The sequence below is a fragment of the Lepus europaeus genome, unplaced genomic scaffold (assembly GCF_033115175.1).
Source record: "Lepus europaeus isolate LE1 unplaced genomic scaffold, mLepTim1.pri SCAFFOLD_29, whole genome shotgun sequence".
Taxonomy (NCBI): Eukaryota; Metazoa; Chordata; class Mammalia; order Lagomorpha; family Leporidae; genus Lepus; species Lepus europaeus.
Window position 1 is genome coordinate 4,074,114 of NW_026909167.1, and position 18,978 is coordinate 4,093,091.

General features: G+C 41.6%; 1 pseudogene; it reads left to right on the plus strand.

The window, feature by feature from the left end:
* LOC133754761 (serine/arginine-rich splicing factor 10-like) overlaps positions 1 to 18,222 on the plus strand; it is a 29,242-nt pseudogene extending 11,020 nt beyond the window's left edge.
* Positions 18,223 to 18,978: the final 756 nt, after the last annotated feature.

Here is an 18,978-nt window from a genome sequence, read left to right on the forward strand (position 1 = left end):
TAATCATAGCCTCTACTCTAACATCAAGGGTTCTACTCCCCACCTCTGTGTATTGATGGTCCTTTCCCCTACTTAATGTTGTATGGTTGTCCAGAATTTCTCTACAGACAAACACCTCTACCTGAAAAAGTTGAGTGGCCTTTCTCCTGATCTTGGTTGGGATCAGCTTTAAACCACATTTATCAAACAGTCCTCACAAGGGTCCAGAGACACCACCACCATCATTTCCTCTCCTCTATAAAATCTTCTCATTACCTGGTTAATGCCACTCTTAGGATCATTGGTTTCTATTCTTACCCTGTCTTTTATACTACAGTGTCTGTTTAAGTGTTTACAGGAGTTAATAATGGAATGAACCAAGGCATTCAGCAACCAGGCGGTCAACCAAATGCTGTTGCTGCTACAGGGATATACTTGACTCCCCACCCAGGAGATAGTGGCTTGAGACAATGCCCCATGACAGTGAAGAGTATCTCCTTGCCCCATTCCAGCAGGAAGTAGCTCTAAAGACAGATCATTGTCCCTCTAACCCTCCTGGACTTTTGGGACTAATGTAATCCCATACAACTCCTGCTTCATAAAAAACTAAAAGTGGAGGATGTTAGTAAAATGGTGCAATCTTATCTATGGTGTGAACTACACCCTGACACCATCCTAGGCTCTAGCCCCCACTGCCATTGCTGGAAGCCAGGTAGCCACATGGCTCAACCACTGGTGTCAAGCTCCACCCCCATCCTAATGGGATTTGCTGCTCCTACTTCCCTGCCTGCCCCGTGGCAAAGTTTTAAAAGGACCTCTCTCTTTCTCTCCGTGTCCTGATCTCTGTCTCTCTCTTATACTCTTCTTCTCCCTCCTTTCCTTCTTTGCTCCTTCCCACTGGTATGTTGGGATTCCCCCAATAAACTATTTCCCTTAAAAAAATCAATCATTAGGGGCTGGCACTGTGGCACAGTGGGTTAATGTCCTGGCTGGAAGTGCCAGCATCCCATATGGGCACTGGTTCGAGATCCAGCTGCTCCACTTCCAACATAGCTCTCTGCTATGGCCTGGGATAGCAGTAGAAAATGGCCCAAGTCCTTGAGCCCCTGCACCTGCGTGGGAGATCCAGAAGAAGCTCCTGGCTCCTGGCTTTAGATCAGTGCAGTTTCCAGCTGGTGTGGCCATCTAGGGGTGAACCATTGGATGGAAGACCCCCCCCCTCCGCCTCTCCTCTCTCTGTGTAACTCTGACTTTCAAATAAATAAATAAATCTTTAAAAAATCAATCAGTAGGCTGGCACCATGGCTCACTTGGCTGATCCTCTACCTGTGGCACTGGCACCCCAGGTTCTAGTCCTGGTTGGGGTGCCAGATTCTGTCCTGGTTGCTCCTCTTCCTGTCCAGCTCTCTGCTGTGGCCCAGGAGGGCAGTGGAGGATTGCCCAGGTGTTTGGGCCCTGCACCCACATGGGAGACCAGGAGGAAGCACCTGGTTCCTAGCTTTGGATCAGCACAGCACGCCGGCCCTTGGCAGCCATTTGGGGGGTGAACCAATGGAAGGAAGACCTTTCTCTCTGTCTCTCTCTCTCTCACTGTCTAACTCTGCCTGTCAAAAAATCAATCAGTAAAGTAAAGAAAGTTAGTAGGTGCAGGGATTATATTGAATAGTATTCTTACTGGACTTCAAGGAAGTAGTTGTCCTTTAATAACATACTTTGAAGGAAAAATAACTCCAATGTCGGTCTTTGATTCTTTAAAGACTTATTTATTTAAAAGGAAAACTTACAGTGGAGATGGGGAAGAGTGAGAAAGGGAGAGAGAGAGGAAGAGGGAGAGGGAGAAATGCTTTTAGCTACTGGTTCACTCCCAAAATGACTACAGCTGCCAGGGCTGGTCCTTGCTGAAGCCAAGGAGCCAAGGACTCCATACAGGTGGCAGAGGCCCTAGCATTTGGGTCATCATCCACTGCATTCCTGGGCACATTAACAGGGAGCTGGATCAGTAGCAGAGCAGCCAGGACTCAAACTGGTATCATATGGGTTGCTGGCATTTCAGGCTGTGGCTTAACCTGTTGTGACACAATGCCAGCCCCTTTTAATAACATTTTAACAACATAAAACAGCACTATAGAAGGAATGCTACTGCAAGTCTGCCACAAAACATGATAAGATAGCACAAATTGGCCGGTGCCGCGGCTCACTAGGCTAATCCTCCGCCTTGCGGCGCCGGCACACCGGGTTCTAGTCCCGGTCGGGGCACCGGTCCTGTCCCGGTTGCCCCTCTTCCAGGCCAGCTCTCTGCTGTGGCCAGGGAGTGCAGTGGAGGATGGCCCAAGTGCTTGGGCCCTGCACCCCATGGGAGACCAGGAGAAGCACCTGGCTCCTGCCATCGGATCGGCGCGGTGCGCCGGCCGCAGCGCGCCTACCGCGGCGGCCATTGGAGGGTGAACCAACGGCAAAGGAAGACCTTTCTCTCTGTCTCTCTCTCTCACTGTCCACTCTGCCTGTCAAAATAAATAAAAAATAAAAAAAAGATAGCACAAATTATGGGAGTATGAGGAAGGTAGAGCATTTATCTGAAGTTTCTTGCATTTGGAACATTATAGGGCATGAAATTAGCATGCATATGTGTGAAAGTAGAGGTTTTATGTATTTATCTATTTTAACTTTTTATTTACTTATCTGAGAGCAGAGACACACAGAGAGGAATAAAGAGAAAGAAAGAGCTCCCATCCTTACCAGAAAGAGAGAAGTCTTCCATCCACTGGTTCACTCCCCATATGATCACAATGGACAGAGCTGTGCTGATCCAAAGCCAAGAGCCAGGAGATTCTTCAGGGTCTCCCATGCAGGTACAGGGGCCTAAGGACTTGGGCCACCTTCCACTGCTTTCCCAAGCCATAGCAGAGAGCTGCATTGGAAATGGAGCAGCCAGGACTCAAGCCAGTGCCATAAAGGGTTGCTGGCACTGTAGGTGGCAGGTAAACTGTAGGTTTACCAGCTTTGCTACAGTATTGGCCCCAAGATCTAAGAATCATAACTTATAAAACCCCTCCTAAAATTGTGGATTAGGGTATCTGAAAAATGTGGATCTGAATCGTGCTTTGCTTACCTTCTAGCCATGTGAATTAATTGACCCCTCTAGCCTTTAGTTTCCCCATACATAAAACATAGATTAGGGGCCAGCATTGTGGCAGATCAGGTTAAGTTGTCACTTGCCATGCTGGCATCCCATATCAGAGTGCTGGTTCAAGTCCAGGTGCTCTGATTCTGATCCAACTTCCTACATACACCTGAGAAGGCAGTGGAAGATGGCTCAAGCACTGAGTCCCTGCTACTCACATTGGAGATCAGGGTGAAATTTCAGGAACCTGGCTTTGACCTAGCATTTGCCGCCATATGGGGGAGTGAATCAGTGGATGAAAGATATATATCTCTCTCTCTTTGTAACTCTGCCTTTTGATAAATAATAAACCTTTTAGAAACTTGGATCAGGGCCAGTGCCATGGCTCACTTGGTTAATCCTCTGCTGTGGCACCAGCATCCCATATGGGCACCAGGTTCTAGTCCCAGTTGCTCCTCTTCCAGTCCAGCTCTCTGCTGTGGCCCGAGAAGGCAGTGGAAGATGGCCCAAGTGCTTGGGCCCCTGCACCCACATGGGAGACCAGAGGGAGGCACTTGGCTCCTGGCTTCAGATCAGTATAGCTCTGGCTGTAGTGGCCATTTGGGGGATGAACCAACAGAAGGAAGACCTTTCTTTCTGTCTCTTTCTCTCTCATACTGTCTAACTCTATCTGTCAAATAAGAAAAAAGAAACTTGGATCACTTAGAAATATGGATGAATAGATTTGTGTGGGTGACACTGCCAGATTCCAGAGACATAAAAATGAATAATATAAAAGCCTTCACCCTCACAAAATGCACACTCTAGTGGGTGAGAGCCATCTACACCATCCTTCTAATACTGCACAGTAATCCCTCTGGACAGAAGTGGTTGCTGTCATCACACCTGTGGCAGAGATTGCAGGCTCTTTTATGTCCACTTCTCCTTTCCTTCTGGCTTTGTACTTGCATCAGACCTTAGGCCTCTGAAATCAGGGCCATGTAGCAGTGCTAGTAGAAGTTTGAGAGTAGGGGGATCAGGGGCACTTTGAAACCAATACATCTCATGGCCAGAATGTCACCATTTATATTCTCTTCTACTGCCACAATAGCCAAGGAAGTCAAATGCTGTGGATAGTGCAATTACAGGATGGAAGAGACTCCACGAACTCCATCAGCAGAGCTTTTTTTTTTTAACTTTTATTTAATGAATATAAATTTCCAGTGTACAGCTTATGGATTACAATGGCTTCCCCCCCCCATAACTTCCCTCCCACCCGCAACCCTCCCCTCTCCCACTCCCTCTCCCCTTCCATTTGCATCAAGATTCATTTTCAATTCTCTTTATATACAGAAGATCAATTTAGTATAAAGGTTTCAACAGTTTGCACCCACATAGAAACACAAAGTGAAACATACTGTTGGAGTACTAGTTATAGCATTAAATCACAATGTACAGCACATTAAGGACAGAGATCCCACATGAGGAGCAAGTGCACAGTGGCTCCTGTTGTTGACCCAACAAATTGACACTCTAGTTTATGGCGCCAGTAACCATCCTAGGCTGTCGTCATGAGTTGCCAAGGCTATGGAAGCCTTCCAAGTTTGCCGACTCTGATCATATTTAGACAAGGTCATAAAAGACAGAGTGAGGATAGTAACCAATGATCCTAAGAGTGGCATTTACCAGGTTTGAACAATTATACAGCATTAAGTGGGGAAGAGGACCATCAGTACACACATGTTGGGAGTAGAGCCATTGGTGGTAGAGTAGAGGTTATGATTACAAAGGAATGAGGCCCAAGTGCACTAGACAGGGCCTAGAACAAAGGACAGAGTCATTATTAGAGGAGCTAAGAAAGGTGCTGTCTAAGCTACAATTAAGTTTTCTGATTGAGAGGCAAATAGAACCTGATAGAAGGGGCTTGATAATAATCTGGTGGGCTTTAGGCCTTGTAAATTCAGAGGCCCAGACCTAGCTATTTCTTCACATGAGGTATATCCTAAGGGAGGTGTGAACCTCCTAGGGGAAGGCACTCTGTTGACTTTCATTACTTGGCTGGCCTGGGAGGAGAGCTGGCCAGGTAAAGGCAGGTGGCATCTCTAACAAGAAATTTACAGTTCTGCCTGCAATGTTGCTGACCCTACTTGACCATCCCCTCAGCTGCAGTGGTCACTTTGGAAGTTGGGCTGAGTGAAGGGCTTTTCAGCTTAGAGCCAATAAGATCTGTGGCTCTGACCTGGGCATCCTTCGACTCCAGGGCAGGTCCATTTCCAGTGATCCAACTCTTGGCAGAGCTGCCAGGGCTCTTCACAAGCTGACTTCTGCTGAAGCCCAGGCTTACCACATTGAAAGCCACTGCAGTGGACTGGCCTGTTGGGTCTCCTTGAGGGCAGATCACTGTACAGATCAGCCATTAATAGGCCTGCCACCCATTGCTTCTGCAGAGCTTTTAGAGGAGCTGCCCAAGAGAATAACCCAGACCTGCAGCCAAATTTGACTGGCTAAGTGACAAACTTCTGTTAATTTACCAAGAGTTATTGGTTGTAAATGACTACAGCATGCTCTTGCTTCACTAATTCACAAACGCCCTGCAAAAGACATTCTGAAGAAGCCAAAGAGCAGTGAGTACTCACTGGTGAGTGGAATGACAGCCAGGAGAAGAGGTGAAGAATGACCATGAGAACAGAAGGAGGCAGTACAAGGGCCCTGAGGATTGACAGGGCCTGGAAATTGGGGAAACTGTAGGTCGTTCAGGTGAGCTAGGATACAAAGAGAAAGGGTGGGGACATGGGAAGACAGAAGAGGGAAGTCAGAGCAAACTGGAAGGCCTGTGGGCCAGGTTAGTAGCTTGTATTACTAATCAGTTAGTACTGTATCATGGAGAACATGGGAACCATGGGGCTGGGGAGGAGGAGACTTTGAGCAAAGGCTGACATGCTCCTCTGTGTTTAGAGAATGGATTGAGGATGGGCTAGAAATAAGCAAACAAGATCAAAGTATACCACTTATGGAAAGTACCTCCTATAGTATCTGGCAGACAGAAATGTGGCTTCCCTTTTCCCTTCTTCTGCTCATTTATTAAGGTAATTGGAAAAACTTGTCCTCTCTGTAACTCAGAAATCTTAGTGATGGAAAGAAATGCTTCTTCAAAAATAAATGCTTTATTATATAAAAAGATATACACAAAATGTTCATTAAAAATGGAATTGAAAAATTAAATTTAAATTAAAAAAGTTTACTTCTTCACATTTCAATGAAGATCAAGACACTTTTGTGAATCACGATACTTTGCCATTTAATTCATCCCTAAGAACTGAGGTTTCTGGGAATTTAAACATGGTATTGCTGGATTTTTACATTAGTAACTAAAGAAAACTGCATGTCTTTAAAAAAAGTTTTAAGATTATAAAACATAAAGAAGTCATAGGGAGCCCAAACAGAATTATGGTATAGATGCCTAGCTATATCCCATGGAAATTCTCACAAACTTACCCCTTTTTGATGAGCTAAATGACCAATGCATTGTTGTAGTGCAGAAATACTCCTTGGTGAAGCTTTTTCAGGGGTTTTTCTGCTGGAGCTTTCAGATGTGATCATTCTCTGTTTCTGCTTTGACTGGACCACTTCCATCTCTTGGTAGCCATTGTCTTGATGTGCTTTGACTTAGGAATCATACTGGTAAATTCATGTTTCATCTCGCATTGTTGCAGGATGATGAAAGCCATCTCAGTTCTTATCTCACATTAAAGAAGAATTTCCATGCAGACAGGGACAGTGAGCAAAGCAAAATTTATTGAAAGTGAGAAACCCCTTGTTGCAGCAGTGAGGAGTGTGGTTCCAAGAGAGCATCTCCCAGTTAAGCCTGTGAGGGCTAGCCATTTTATACATATAGTTGCTCTCTCTGGTTCCTTTCTGAAAACCATTCCTAGATTTAGCAAATCAGGGAGGAGTAGACTAACAGCCAATCACAAAGCAGGGATAAAAAGCAATCGGAAGGGTAGAATAGCAACCAGAGGGGGAGGGTAACAATTAGAAGACTAGAATAACCAACCAATCAGGAGCAAGGCTTACAATGCTGTATAGTCTTCTCTTGGCATAAAACTAAGTGTGGTTAAGACAGCTTCCAGGGAGAAGCACGCACTTTGTCCACTCTTCAAGGGCTTTTGTCTCTTTCTCACTCTGATAGGGATATGACCTAATGAGTTACCTAGTGTAACTCCTCATATTATTGCAGTGTTTGCAAGAAGTGCTTTTAGTTAAAAATCTTTCTATTGAAAACTGAATATTTCTATAGCTGTTCTGGGAACAACAGTTTTTGCACACCCACTGAGCAAAAATGTTAGTCTTTAGTTTTTCTAGTCAGAATTATGTGAGCTGAACAGTGGAGATGTCTGTACTGTTGGCTATTGTTTCTGTTGCTATTCATCAGTCCTCTTCAATTAGGGTATGAACAAGCCTAATGTTATCCTTGCAGATTGATGTGGATGGTCTGCCACTGTGGAAATTATCTTTAACATCACCTCATCCCTTCTTAAATAAATTTACCACTCATAAATTGCTGATTTCCTTGAGGCCTTGTCCACATAAAATTGCCACAAGGCATCCATGGGGTTACAATTTTCCCATCCATGCTGCACCATCAAGATAGTGTTCATTCTTCTTTTCCTGCAGAATTTATATTGCTCTGATAAGGGCTTTTTCAAATTGATGTCTTTACCTTCTTAGTGCCCCAAACTAGATCTTGGGCAAACAGATTGTTACAAATTACTATGAGTTTATTTTGATGCAGATTTTTTAAATCCACACATACTTTTTTATAGTGAGCATTTAAATGAACTTCCTGAGGAGCAGCCCATATTATAAGTTATTTACAAAATGGAAGGCTATGTTAACTGACTGAGGAGCTGTCCGTATTATAGCATTAAGTGAGAAACGCAAGTTGCAGAGTAATATACATTGCATAGTTCCATTACTGAAGACATAAATAAATAAGCAAACATATAGTTCAAGCTGTTATAGTTCTATTACTGAAGACATAAAATAAATAAGAAAATAGATAATTCAGGGTGGAGCCAAGATGGCGGAAGAGTGAGGGCGTGCACCAACAGTCCGGGAAAAGATAGTTTAACAAAAGTGGAGTTACTGTACCATCAGGAAGAGACTCAGAAAAAAAACTGCAGAGGAAACTCTTCTGGATCTAGTAGATGTGACACAGAAGACCTACAGGGAGAGCAAGGTGTCCCACTGCCCCGCCAAGCCGTACCGCGGGAGCAAAGCCACGAGATCGGAGCTGTGAGATCGGAGCCACAAGAGCGGGGAACCCAGCGAGCCCAGCGACAGAAGCCCAGCCACAGAATTTGAGCCCCAGCGCTGGAAGGAAAGGTAACCTGAGACATTGGATGGGAAGGTTAGAGCGTGGTCTGAGACCCCACGGGGGGAAACTGCACCAGGCTGACTGGAGGAGAGAAAAAAAAGTGAATAAATAAGGGAAACCGACAGGGTCACTAGCCTCTCTCTCCACTCAGCTTACAAAGATGAGCAAGACAAAGAGCAGGCACCATTTTACATATGTAAAACAAACTCCATAACCTAGGCAACCCGGTGAGCTGTGTGGAATTTCTTCCCAACTGAGTCTAAAAAAAAGTGAGAGAGAGAGAGCAAGAGAGCAAGCCAGATAACAATCTGTGTGAGTCACCTTGGGCACACCCTTAACCCTGAAGAACCAAACAGACCTCTTTGGCCACACCTCCAAGATGCCAAACAAACATAAAAACCAAGGTAACAAGAGCAAGGAAGACACTATGATGCCCCCAAATGAAAAAGACACCCCAATTCAAGATTATGAAGATGATGAGATAGAAGAAATGCAAGAAGTGGATCTCAAAAAATTGATAAGAACATTAAGAAGCTCTCAAAAACAAATTCTTGAATTACAGAAATCCTTAATGGACAAGATAGAAAATCTTTCTCGTGAAAATGAAATATTAAGGAGGAATCAAAATGAAATGAAACAACTAGTAGAACAAAAAACTGTGATAGTGACGAGAAACCATAATGAAATGAAGAATTCAATAGATCAAATGACAAACACATTAGAGAGCCTTAAAAACAGAATGGGTGAAGCAGAAGAGAGAATATCGGACTTAGAAGACAGAGAACAGGAGAGGAAACAGGCAAATCAAAGAAAAGAAGAGGAAATTAGAAATCTAAAAAATATTGTCGGGAATCTACAATATACTATTAAAAAAAAAAAACCAACATTCGGGTCCTAGGAGTTCCTGAAGGCATGGAAAGGGAGAAAGAATTAGAAGGCCTTTTTAGTGAGATACTAGCAGAAAATTTCCCAGGTTTGGAGAAGGACAGAGACATCTTAGTACAGGGAGCTCATAGAACCCCTAATAAACATGATCAAAAGAGATCTTCACCACGACACATTGTAATTAAACTCACCACAGTGAAACATAAAGAAAAGATCTTAAAATGTACAAGAGAGAAACATCAGACCACCCTCAGATGATCCCCAATCAGACTCACAGCTGACTTCTCATCAGAAACCCTACAAGGGAGGAGGGAATGGCAAGATATAGCCCAGGTACTAAGAGAGAAAAACTGCCAGCCCAGAATATTATATCCTGCAAAGCTCTCATTTGTGAATGAAGGTGAAATAAAGACCTTTCACAGCTAACAGAAATTGAAAGAATTCATCGCCACTTGTCCAGCCCTGCAAAAGATGCTTAAAGATGTGATACACGTAGAAACACAGAAACACGGTCATCAATATGAAAGAAGGTAAAGGAAGGAAACCTCACAGCAAAAGATCACAGGAAACCCAAAAATGGTAGGGCAAAATTGCTACTTATCGATAGTCACATTAAACGTTAAAGGCCTGAACAATCCAGTTAAAAGACACCGAGTGGCTCATTGGGTTAAGGAACAAAACCAATCTATTCACTGCTTACAAGAAACACATCTTTCTAACAAAGATGCACACAGACTGAAAGTGAAAGGTTGGAAAAAGATATACCATGCCAACAGAAATGAAAAAAGAGCTGGCGTAGCCTCTTAATATCAGATAACATAAATTTTACCACAAAAACTATTAGGAGAGACAAAGAGGGGCACTATATAATGATTAAGGGATACATTCCACAGGAAGATACAACGATTATCAATGTATATGTGCCTAATTACAGGGCACTGGTTTATTTAAAAGACTTGTTAAGGGACTTAAAGGGAGACTTAGACCCCAATAAAATAGTACTGGGGGACTTCAATACTCCACTCTCAGAGATAGACAGATCAACAGGACAGAAGGTCAACAAGGAGACAGTAGATTTAAACGACACTATAGCTCAAATGGACCTAACAGATATCTACAGAACATTTCATCCTACATCTAAAGACTTTACATTCTTCTCAGCAGTACATGGAACCTTCTGTAGGACTGACCACATACTAGCCATAAAGCAAGTCTCAGCAAATTCAAAAGAATTAAAATCATACCATGCAGCTTCGCAGACCATACAGGAATGAAGTTGGAAATTAGCAACTCGGGAATCCCTAGAGCACGTGCAAACACATGGAGATTGAACAACATGCTCCTGAATGAACAATGGGTCATAGAAGAAATCAAAAGAGAAATCAAAAATTTTCTGGAAGTAAATGAGGATAACAGCACATCATTCCAAAACCTATGGGATACAGCAAAATCAGTGTTAAGAGGAAAGTTTATATCAATAGGTGCTTACATCAAGAAATTGGAAAGGCACCAAATAGATGGGCTTTCAAGTCATCTCAAGGATCTAGAAAATCTGCAGCAAACCAAACCCAAAGCTAGTAGGAGAAGAGAAATAATTAAAATCAGAGAAGAAATCAACAGGATTGAATCCTAAAAAACATTACAAAAAATCAGCCAAACGAGGAGCTCGTTTTTTGAAAAAATAAACAAAATTGACACCCTATTGGCCCAACTAACTAAAAAAAGAAGAGAAAAGACCCAAATCAATACAATCAGAGATGAAAAAGGAAACGTAACAACAGACACCACAGAAATAAAAAGAATCATCAGAAATTACTACAAGGACTTATATGCCAGCAAACAGGGAAATCTATCAGAAATGGATAGATTCCTGGACACATACAACCTACCTAAATTAAACCAGGAAGACATAGAAAACCTAAACAGACCCATAACAGAGACAGAAATTGAAACAGTAATAAAGGCCCTCCCAACAAAGAAAAGCCCAGGATCAGATGGATTCACTGCTGAATTCTACCAGACATTTAAAGAATAATTAACTCCAATTCTCCTAAAACTATTCAGAACAATCAAAAAAGAGGGAATCCTCCCAAATTCTTTCTATGAAGCCAGCATCACCTTAATTCCTAAGCCAGAAAAAGATGCAGCATTGAAAGAGAACTACAGACCAATATCCCTGATGAACATAGATGCAAAAATCCTAAATAAAATTCTGGCCAATAGAATGCAACAACACATCAGAAAGATCATCCACCCAGACCAAGTGGGATTTATCCCTGGTATGCAGGGATGGTTCAATGTTCACAAAACAATCAACGTGATACACCACATCAACAGACTGCAGAAGAAAAACTATATGATTCTCTCAATAGACACAGAGAAAGCATTTGATAAAATACAACACCCTTTCATGATGAAAACCCTAAACAAACTGGGTATAGAAGGAACATTCCTCAATACAATCAAAGCAATTCAAGAAAAACCCATGGCCAGTATCCTATTGAATGGGGAAAAGTTGGAAGCATTTCCACTGAGATCTGGTACCAGACAGGGATGCCCACTCTCACCACTGCTCTTCAATATCGTTCTGGAAGTCTTAGCCAGAGCTATTAGGCAAGAAAAAGAAATTAAAGGGATACAAATTTGGAAGGAAGAACTCAAACTATCCCTCTTTGCAGATGATGATTCTTTATTTAGGGGACCCAAAGAACTCTACTAAGAGACTATTGGAACTCATAGAAGAGTTTGGCAAAGTAGCAGGATATAAAATCAATGCACAAAAATCAACAGCCTTTGTATACACAGACAATGCCGTGGCTGAGGAAGAACTTCTAAGTTCAATCCCATTCTCAATAGCTACAAAAACAATCAAATACCTTGGAATAAACTTAACCAAGGACATTAAAGATCTCTACGATGAAAATTACAAAATCTTAAAGAAAGAAATAGAATAGGATACCAAAAAATGGAAAAATCTTCCATGCTCATGGATTGGAAGAATCAACATCATCAAAATGTCCATTCTCCCAAAAGCAATTTACAGATTTAATACAATACCAATCAAAATACCAAAGGCATTCTTCTGAGATCTGGAAAAAATGATCTGAAATTCATATGGAGACACAGGAGACCTCGAATAGATAAAGCAATCTTGTACAACAAAAACAAAGCTGGAGGCATCACAATACCAGATTTCAGGACATACTACAGGGCAGTAGTTATCAAAACAGCATGGCACTGGTACAGAAACAGATGGATAGATGAATGGAACAGAATAGAAACACCAGAAATCAACCCAAACATCTACAGCCAACTCATATTTGATCAAGGATCCAAAACCAATCCCTGGAGTAAAGACAGTCTATTCAATAAATGGTGCTGGGAAAATTGGATTTCCACGTGCAGAATCATGAAGTAAGATCCCTACCTTTCACCTGACACAAAAATTCACTGAACATGGATTAAAGACTTAAATCTATGACCCAAAACCATCAAATTATTAGAGAGCATTGGAGAAACCCTGCAAGATATAGGAATAGGCAAAGACTTCTTGGAAAATAACCCAGGAGCACAGGCAGTCAAAACCAAAATTAACTATTGGGATTGCATCAAATTGAGAAGTTTCTGTACTGCAAAAGAAACAGGAAAGTGAATAGGAAACCGACAGAATCGGAAAAATATTTGCAAACTATATTACAGAGAAAGGGTTGATAACCAGAATCTACAAAGAAATCAAGAAACTCCGCAACATCAAAACAAACAACCCACTTAAGTGATGGGCCAAAGACCTCAACAGACATCTTTCCAAAGAGGAAATCCAAATGGCCAACAGACACATGAAAAAATGTTCAAGATCACTAGCAATCAGAGAAATGCAAATCAAAACCACAATGAGGTTTCACCTCACCTCGGTGAGAATGGCTCACATTCAGAAATCTACCAACAATAGATGCTGGAGAGGATGTGGGGAAAAAGGGACACTAACCCACTGTTGGTGGGAATGCAAACTGGTTAAGCCACCATGGAAGTCAGTCTGGAGATTCCTCAGAAACCTGAACATAACCCTACCATTCAACCCAGCCATTCCACTCCTTGGAATTTACCCAAAGGAAATTAAATAGGCAAACAAAAAAGCCATCTGCACATTAATGTTTATTTCACCTCAATTCACAATAGCTAAGACCTGGAACCAACCCTAATGCCCATCAACAGTAGACTGTATAAAGAAATTATGGGACATGTACTCTATAGAATACTATACAGCAGTCAAAAACAATGAAACCCGGTCATTTGCAACAAGATGGAGGAATCTGGAAAACATCATGCTGAGTGAATTAAGCCAGTCCCAAAAAGACAAATATCATTTGTTTTCCCTGATCAGTGACAACTAACTGAGCACCAAAGGGGAAACCCGTGGAAGTGACATGGACACTATGAGAAACAGTGACTTGATCAGCTCTTGTGCTGACTGTTGATGTACAATGTAATACTTTATCAATTTTAGTATATTTTTTGTTCTAGTACTAGTTGTTGAACTCTGTAATTAACACACAATTATTCTTAGGTGTTTAAATTTTAACTGAAAAGTGATCCCGGTTAAATATAAGAATGAGAAAAAGAGAGGGAGGAGATGTACAATTGGGGACATGCTCAATCGGACTGGCCCCAAATGATGGAGTTAGAAAGGTGCCAGGGGATTCCAATACAATCACATCAAGGTGGCATGTACCAATGCCATCTCACTAGTCCAGGTGATCAATTTCAGTTCACAATTGATCACACTGACAGTTCTAAGAGTCAAAGGGATCACACAAACAAGACTAATGTCTGCTAATCCTAACTGATAAAACCAAAAAGGGTGAGAAGGATCCAACATGGGAAGGGGGAGACACAGCAGACTCATAGAATGGCAGATGTCCTAAATAGCACTCTGGCCTCAGAATCAGCCCTTAAGGCATTCGGATCAGGCTGAAGAGCCTATGAGAGTATTTTAAGCATGGAAACCAAGACACTCTGGGAAAAATAAAAGAAGAAGAAGAAGACCTAAATGAGGATCTCAGCGAGTGTGATCCCAGTGGAAAGAATGGGGCCATCAAGGTAGGAGGTACCTTTCTCTGAAGGGAGGAGAGAACTTCCACTTTGACTATGACCCTGTTGGAATAAGATCGAAGTTGGCAAACCCTAAAGGCTTCCATAGCCTCGGCAACTCATGACTAGAGCCTAGGGAGATTACTGATGCCATAAACAAGAGTGTTAAATTGTTAAATCAACATCAAGAGTCACTGTGTACCTACGTCCCATGTGGGATCTGTCCTTAATGGGTTGTCCAATGTGAATTAATGATATAGCTAGTACTGAAACAGTATTTTTACATTTTGTGTTTCTGTGTGGGTGCAAGCTGATGAAATCTTTACTTAGTATATACTGAATCGATCTCCTGTATATAAAGATAATTGAAAATGAAAAAAAAAAGCCCTTGGTGTTAAATTGGAAATTACATAGAAAATTAATCAATTTTTAAAAAAAAATATCATGCAGGATCTCTGTTATTAATGTGCTGTACACTTATTTAATGCTATAACTAGTACTCCAAAAGTACTTACTCACTTTGAGTAGCTATGTGAGGGCAAACTGTTGAAATCTTCATATATACTAAACTGATTTTCTGTATATAAAGAGAATTGAAAATGAATCTTGATGTGAAAGGAAGGGGAGAGAGAGCGGGAAAGGGGAGGGTTGTGGGTGGGAGGGAAGTTATGGGTGGGGGGGAAGCCATTGTAATCCATAAGTTGCACTTTGGAAATTTATATTTATTAAATAAAAGATAAAAATAGCATTTCAAACACTGTACATTTCTGAATAAACATGATATAAAATCAAAAAAAAAGAAAATAGATAATTCAATACTATTCATGTATGAAACCTATTGGTATCCAGTTTTTGAGCCTGTAGCAGCATAAGAAATGCACTGTGGGTTATTAATAGCAGTCACCTCTAGGGGTTTGTAGTATTGTCATAGTTCCAATAAGCATATGTTACTTTTATATATTTTAATTAATGGAAACCTTAAAAGAAAATTATCATTCTAAAGAACTGAAAATGGCAATGCACGTCCTATAGAGACTGTTGTCAATTTCAATCTTAAAACCCAATCTGTTGGTGTAAAGATTTCTCTTTTCAGTCCAAGTTTCCTTTACTTGCTTGAATTGAACTGCTTTAAATTTAATGTGCTACCTTGAGTTCTCTGTGATTATTAATTCCAATGGATTAAAGCAAGACTCTAAGGGAATTTACATAGGTTCAGGCTTTCAGAGATGATTAGTCTCTGAGTAGAATCCCTGCTCACTCTTAGAAAATATTCTCATCATGAATATAAATTATAGTACTTTGAACTTGTGGGATAAAGGTAATCACCTTCCAAAAATGACATGCAAATAAAGCTGAATCAATGAAAATTCTTTCAGGTCAGTTACCAGGGTCTGTAGTAGGTGCTGGTGAATTAAACCTGAGTCACTGAAGAAAGGCATCAACCTTAGGTATAGAGTATCTGAATTTAAGTGTCCCATGCTTTCAATTTCCAACCTTTCCTACCAAGCATTATGAGAAACAGCAGTCTGATCTTTCCAGTATATGATATAAGCATGCTAAATTCCATCCAAGTGGAAATGTCCACTAGATTGTTTCTAATTCAGAGGCTACAGACATAAATTTGTAAGTCATCTTAGAGAGTTAAAAAAGTCACACATGGGGAGATGGCCCACAGAAGACATATTGAGAGGAGTATCTGATTCAGCATTTTGATTAATATCTCAAAGTCCCTGAGTTCAAATCTTTTTTAAAAAGTTTATTTGAAAGACACAGTGGCAGAATGAGAGGGAGATATTTGTCTCACCCACTGGTTCACTCACCAAATGGCTGTAACAGCTGGGACTTGGCCAGGCCAAAACCAGGAGCCAGTATGTGTGTTTATATCAGGGTAGGGCAAAAGTAATTCATTGTGTCACATGAATCATAGTCTGTGTTTGCCAATATTTTAAAACCTATTGTTTCCTACTCAAAAAATCCTTAACATGTCTGTGTAGGCTAAATAAGCCCCTTTCACTTTTTTAAGATTTATTTTTGTTTATTTGAAAGAGTACAGAGTGAGAGGAAAAGACATAGAGGAGAAGTCTTCCATATGCTGATTCACACTCCAAATGGCTATAATGACCAGAACTAGGCCCAGCAGAAGTCAGGAGACATGAGTGTCATCTAGATCATTTGCATGGGTGGTGGGGCCCAAGTACTTTGACAACCTTCTGCTTCTATTCCAGGTGCATTAGCAGGGAGCTGGATCAGAAATAGAGCAGACTCAGGGCCAATATTGTGGCATAGTGGGTAAAGTCACCCACTGTTATTGGCAGCACCCCACATGGACATTACCTCTTGTTCTGGCTGCTTCACTTGGATGAAGCTCCTGGCTTTGGTTTTGGCATGGCCCAGCACTGGCCTTTGAAGAAATCTGGAGAGTGAACCAGTGGATGAAAGATCTCTCTCTCTCTCTCCCTCCCTCCCACCCTCCATCTCCCTCTATCTATCTCTTGCTTTTTCTCTCCCTCTCTCTCTCCCTCTCCCTCTCCTTTGCTCTCACTCTGTCTCCCCATTTCTCCCTCTCTGTAACTTTGAGTTTCAAATAAATAAATAATTCCCTTTTTTTTGAAGAAGGTATATCCACCTGATTATCACTTTTTTTACAGGCAGAGTTAGACAGTGAGACAAAGAGAGACAGAGAGAAAGGTCTTCCTTCCATTGGTTCACCCTGCAAATAGCCACTACGGCCTGTGTGCTGCACTGATCCAAAGCCGGGAGCCAGATGCTTCCTCCTGGTCTCCCATGTGGGTGCAGGACCCAAGCACTTGGGCCACCCTCTACTGCCTTCCCGGGCAAAAGCAGAGAGCTGGACTGGAAGAGGAGCAATCGGGACAGAATCTGGCATCCCATCTGAGACTAGAACCCGGGGTGCCAGCACCACAGGTGGAGGATTAGCCAAGTGAGCCATGGCACCGGCTCAAATAAATGAATAAATCTTAAAAAAAGAAGTTGTGTGTCTGTGTCAGACTTGGCTGCAAGTGGTTTGCTGAGCCTATTAGTACCCTGAGCAAGATTCACGCCACTACCTGTGCCCTGCAAACACATCTCTGTCAGGAACGTAGTGGGCAACACCAGGTCTGAAGACTTATGGTGAAAATTTTGTTGTTATGATCCTAAAGTTCATGTGTATGTTCCACTTGATTTCTACATTCTCCATCCAAGAGGATTTGCTTACATTCAATTTGAGGATGCTCATGATTCCAAAAATGCTTTACATAACTTGGACAGAAAATAGATTTGTGGGCATCAAAAATACAATTTGCACAGGGCAATCAGAAGACACCAAATCAGAAGAAAGCCAAGGGAGGGAGGAATGTGTAGAGTTCTTCATGTCATCATGATTTGACAAATATAGATGTTCTAGAATCTAGTGTTATGAAGGGAGAGCAAGAAGTCAGTCTTTTAATTACATGTCTAAGTCTTATAGCCCTAGAAAGAGCAGACTAATTAGAAGACTTCATGGTAGCAGAAGCCGTTCTAACATTGTTAGATTCAAACACCAAAGATTGTGATATCCCAGCCCAATAAATAATTGGAGACTAAATCACATTCTAGGTCTGCAACTCACAAAAAAATTAGAGGTACCTCTAAAACAGGTTCCAAAACACATTATAAGTCTGGCTCAAGTAATGAAAAGGAATCAGGGAGAAAAGGACTACCTAAATCCAAAGCTCAGTCAAGATCACAGTCTAGGTCTAGGTCAAAATTTAGATCAAGATCTTAGACTAGTCCTAAGTCCAGTGGCCACTGATAACATAAACCATGATAATCTTTAGGCATATATCATTAATTTATCATAGTTTGGTTTACTTAAATTATCAGAAGTACAATGTTGTAATGATGCTTTAGAAATACTTGTTAGCTTTCCATGTATCAGGTTATAATTAAAATGACATGTTATTAAGAAGCCACTCTGAGGAGTCCAATTTACTTAATGTCATGGACAGGTACAAATTTGTGGGGTCTGCAATTTTCTCAAAGATTCTCATTATGCTTGAAGTATTCATTGAAAAGATGTTGATTGGCTTGAATTTGCAACATTGTCTTACTAAAAATGAAATTTCATATCCATATTTGGTAGAACTGGAAACCTAGAGCTGTAGCTTGCTAATAAGATAGATTAATACAAAATGAAGTAGCCACAGTATAACACTGACTGCTCAAACACAGTAGGTTCATGGTGAACTTTTATGTCTTGTTAAGATGTCTAGTCCCATGTTAATATTTTATTTATGGGGCTGGCACTGTGGTGTAATGGGTTAAGCTACTGCCTGTAGTGCTGGCATCCCATTATGAGTGTCAGTTCCAGACCCGGCTGCTCCACTTCCAAGCCAGCTCTCTGCTATGGCCTGGGAAAGCAGTAGAAGATAGCCCAAGTCCTTGGGCCCCTGCACCTGCTTGGGAGACCCAGAAGAAGCTCCTGGCTTCAGATGGGTGCAGCTCCAGCCATAGCAGCCAACTGGGTAGTGAACCATTGGATGGAAGACCTCTCTCTCTCTGCCTCTCC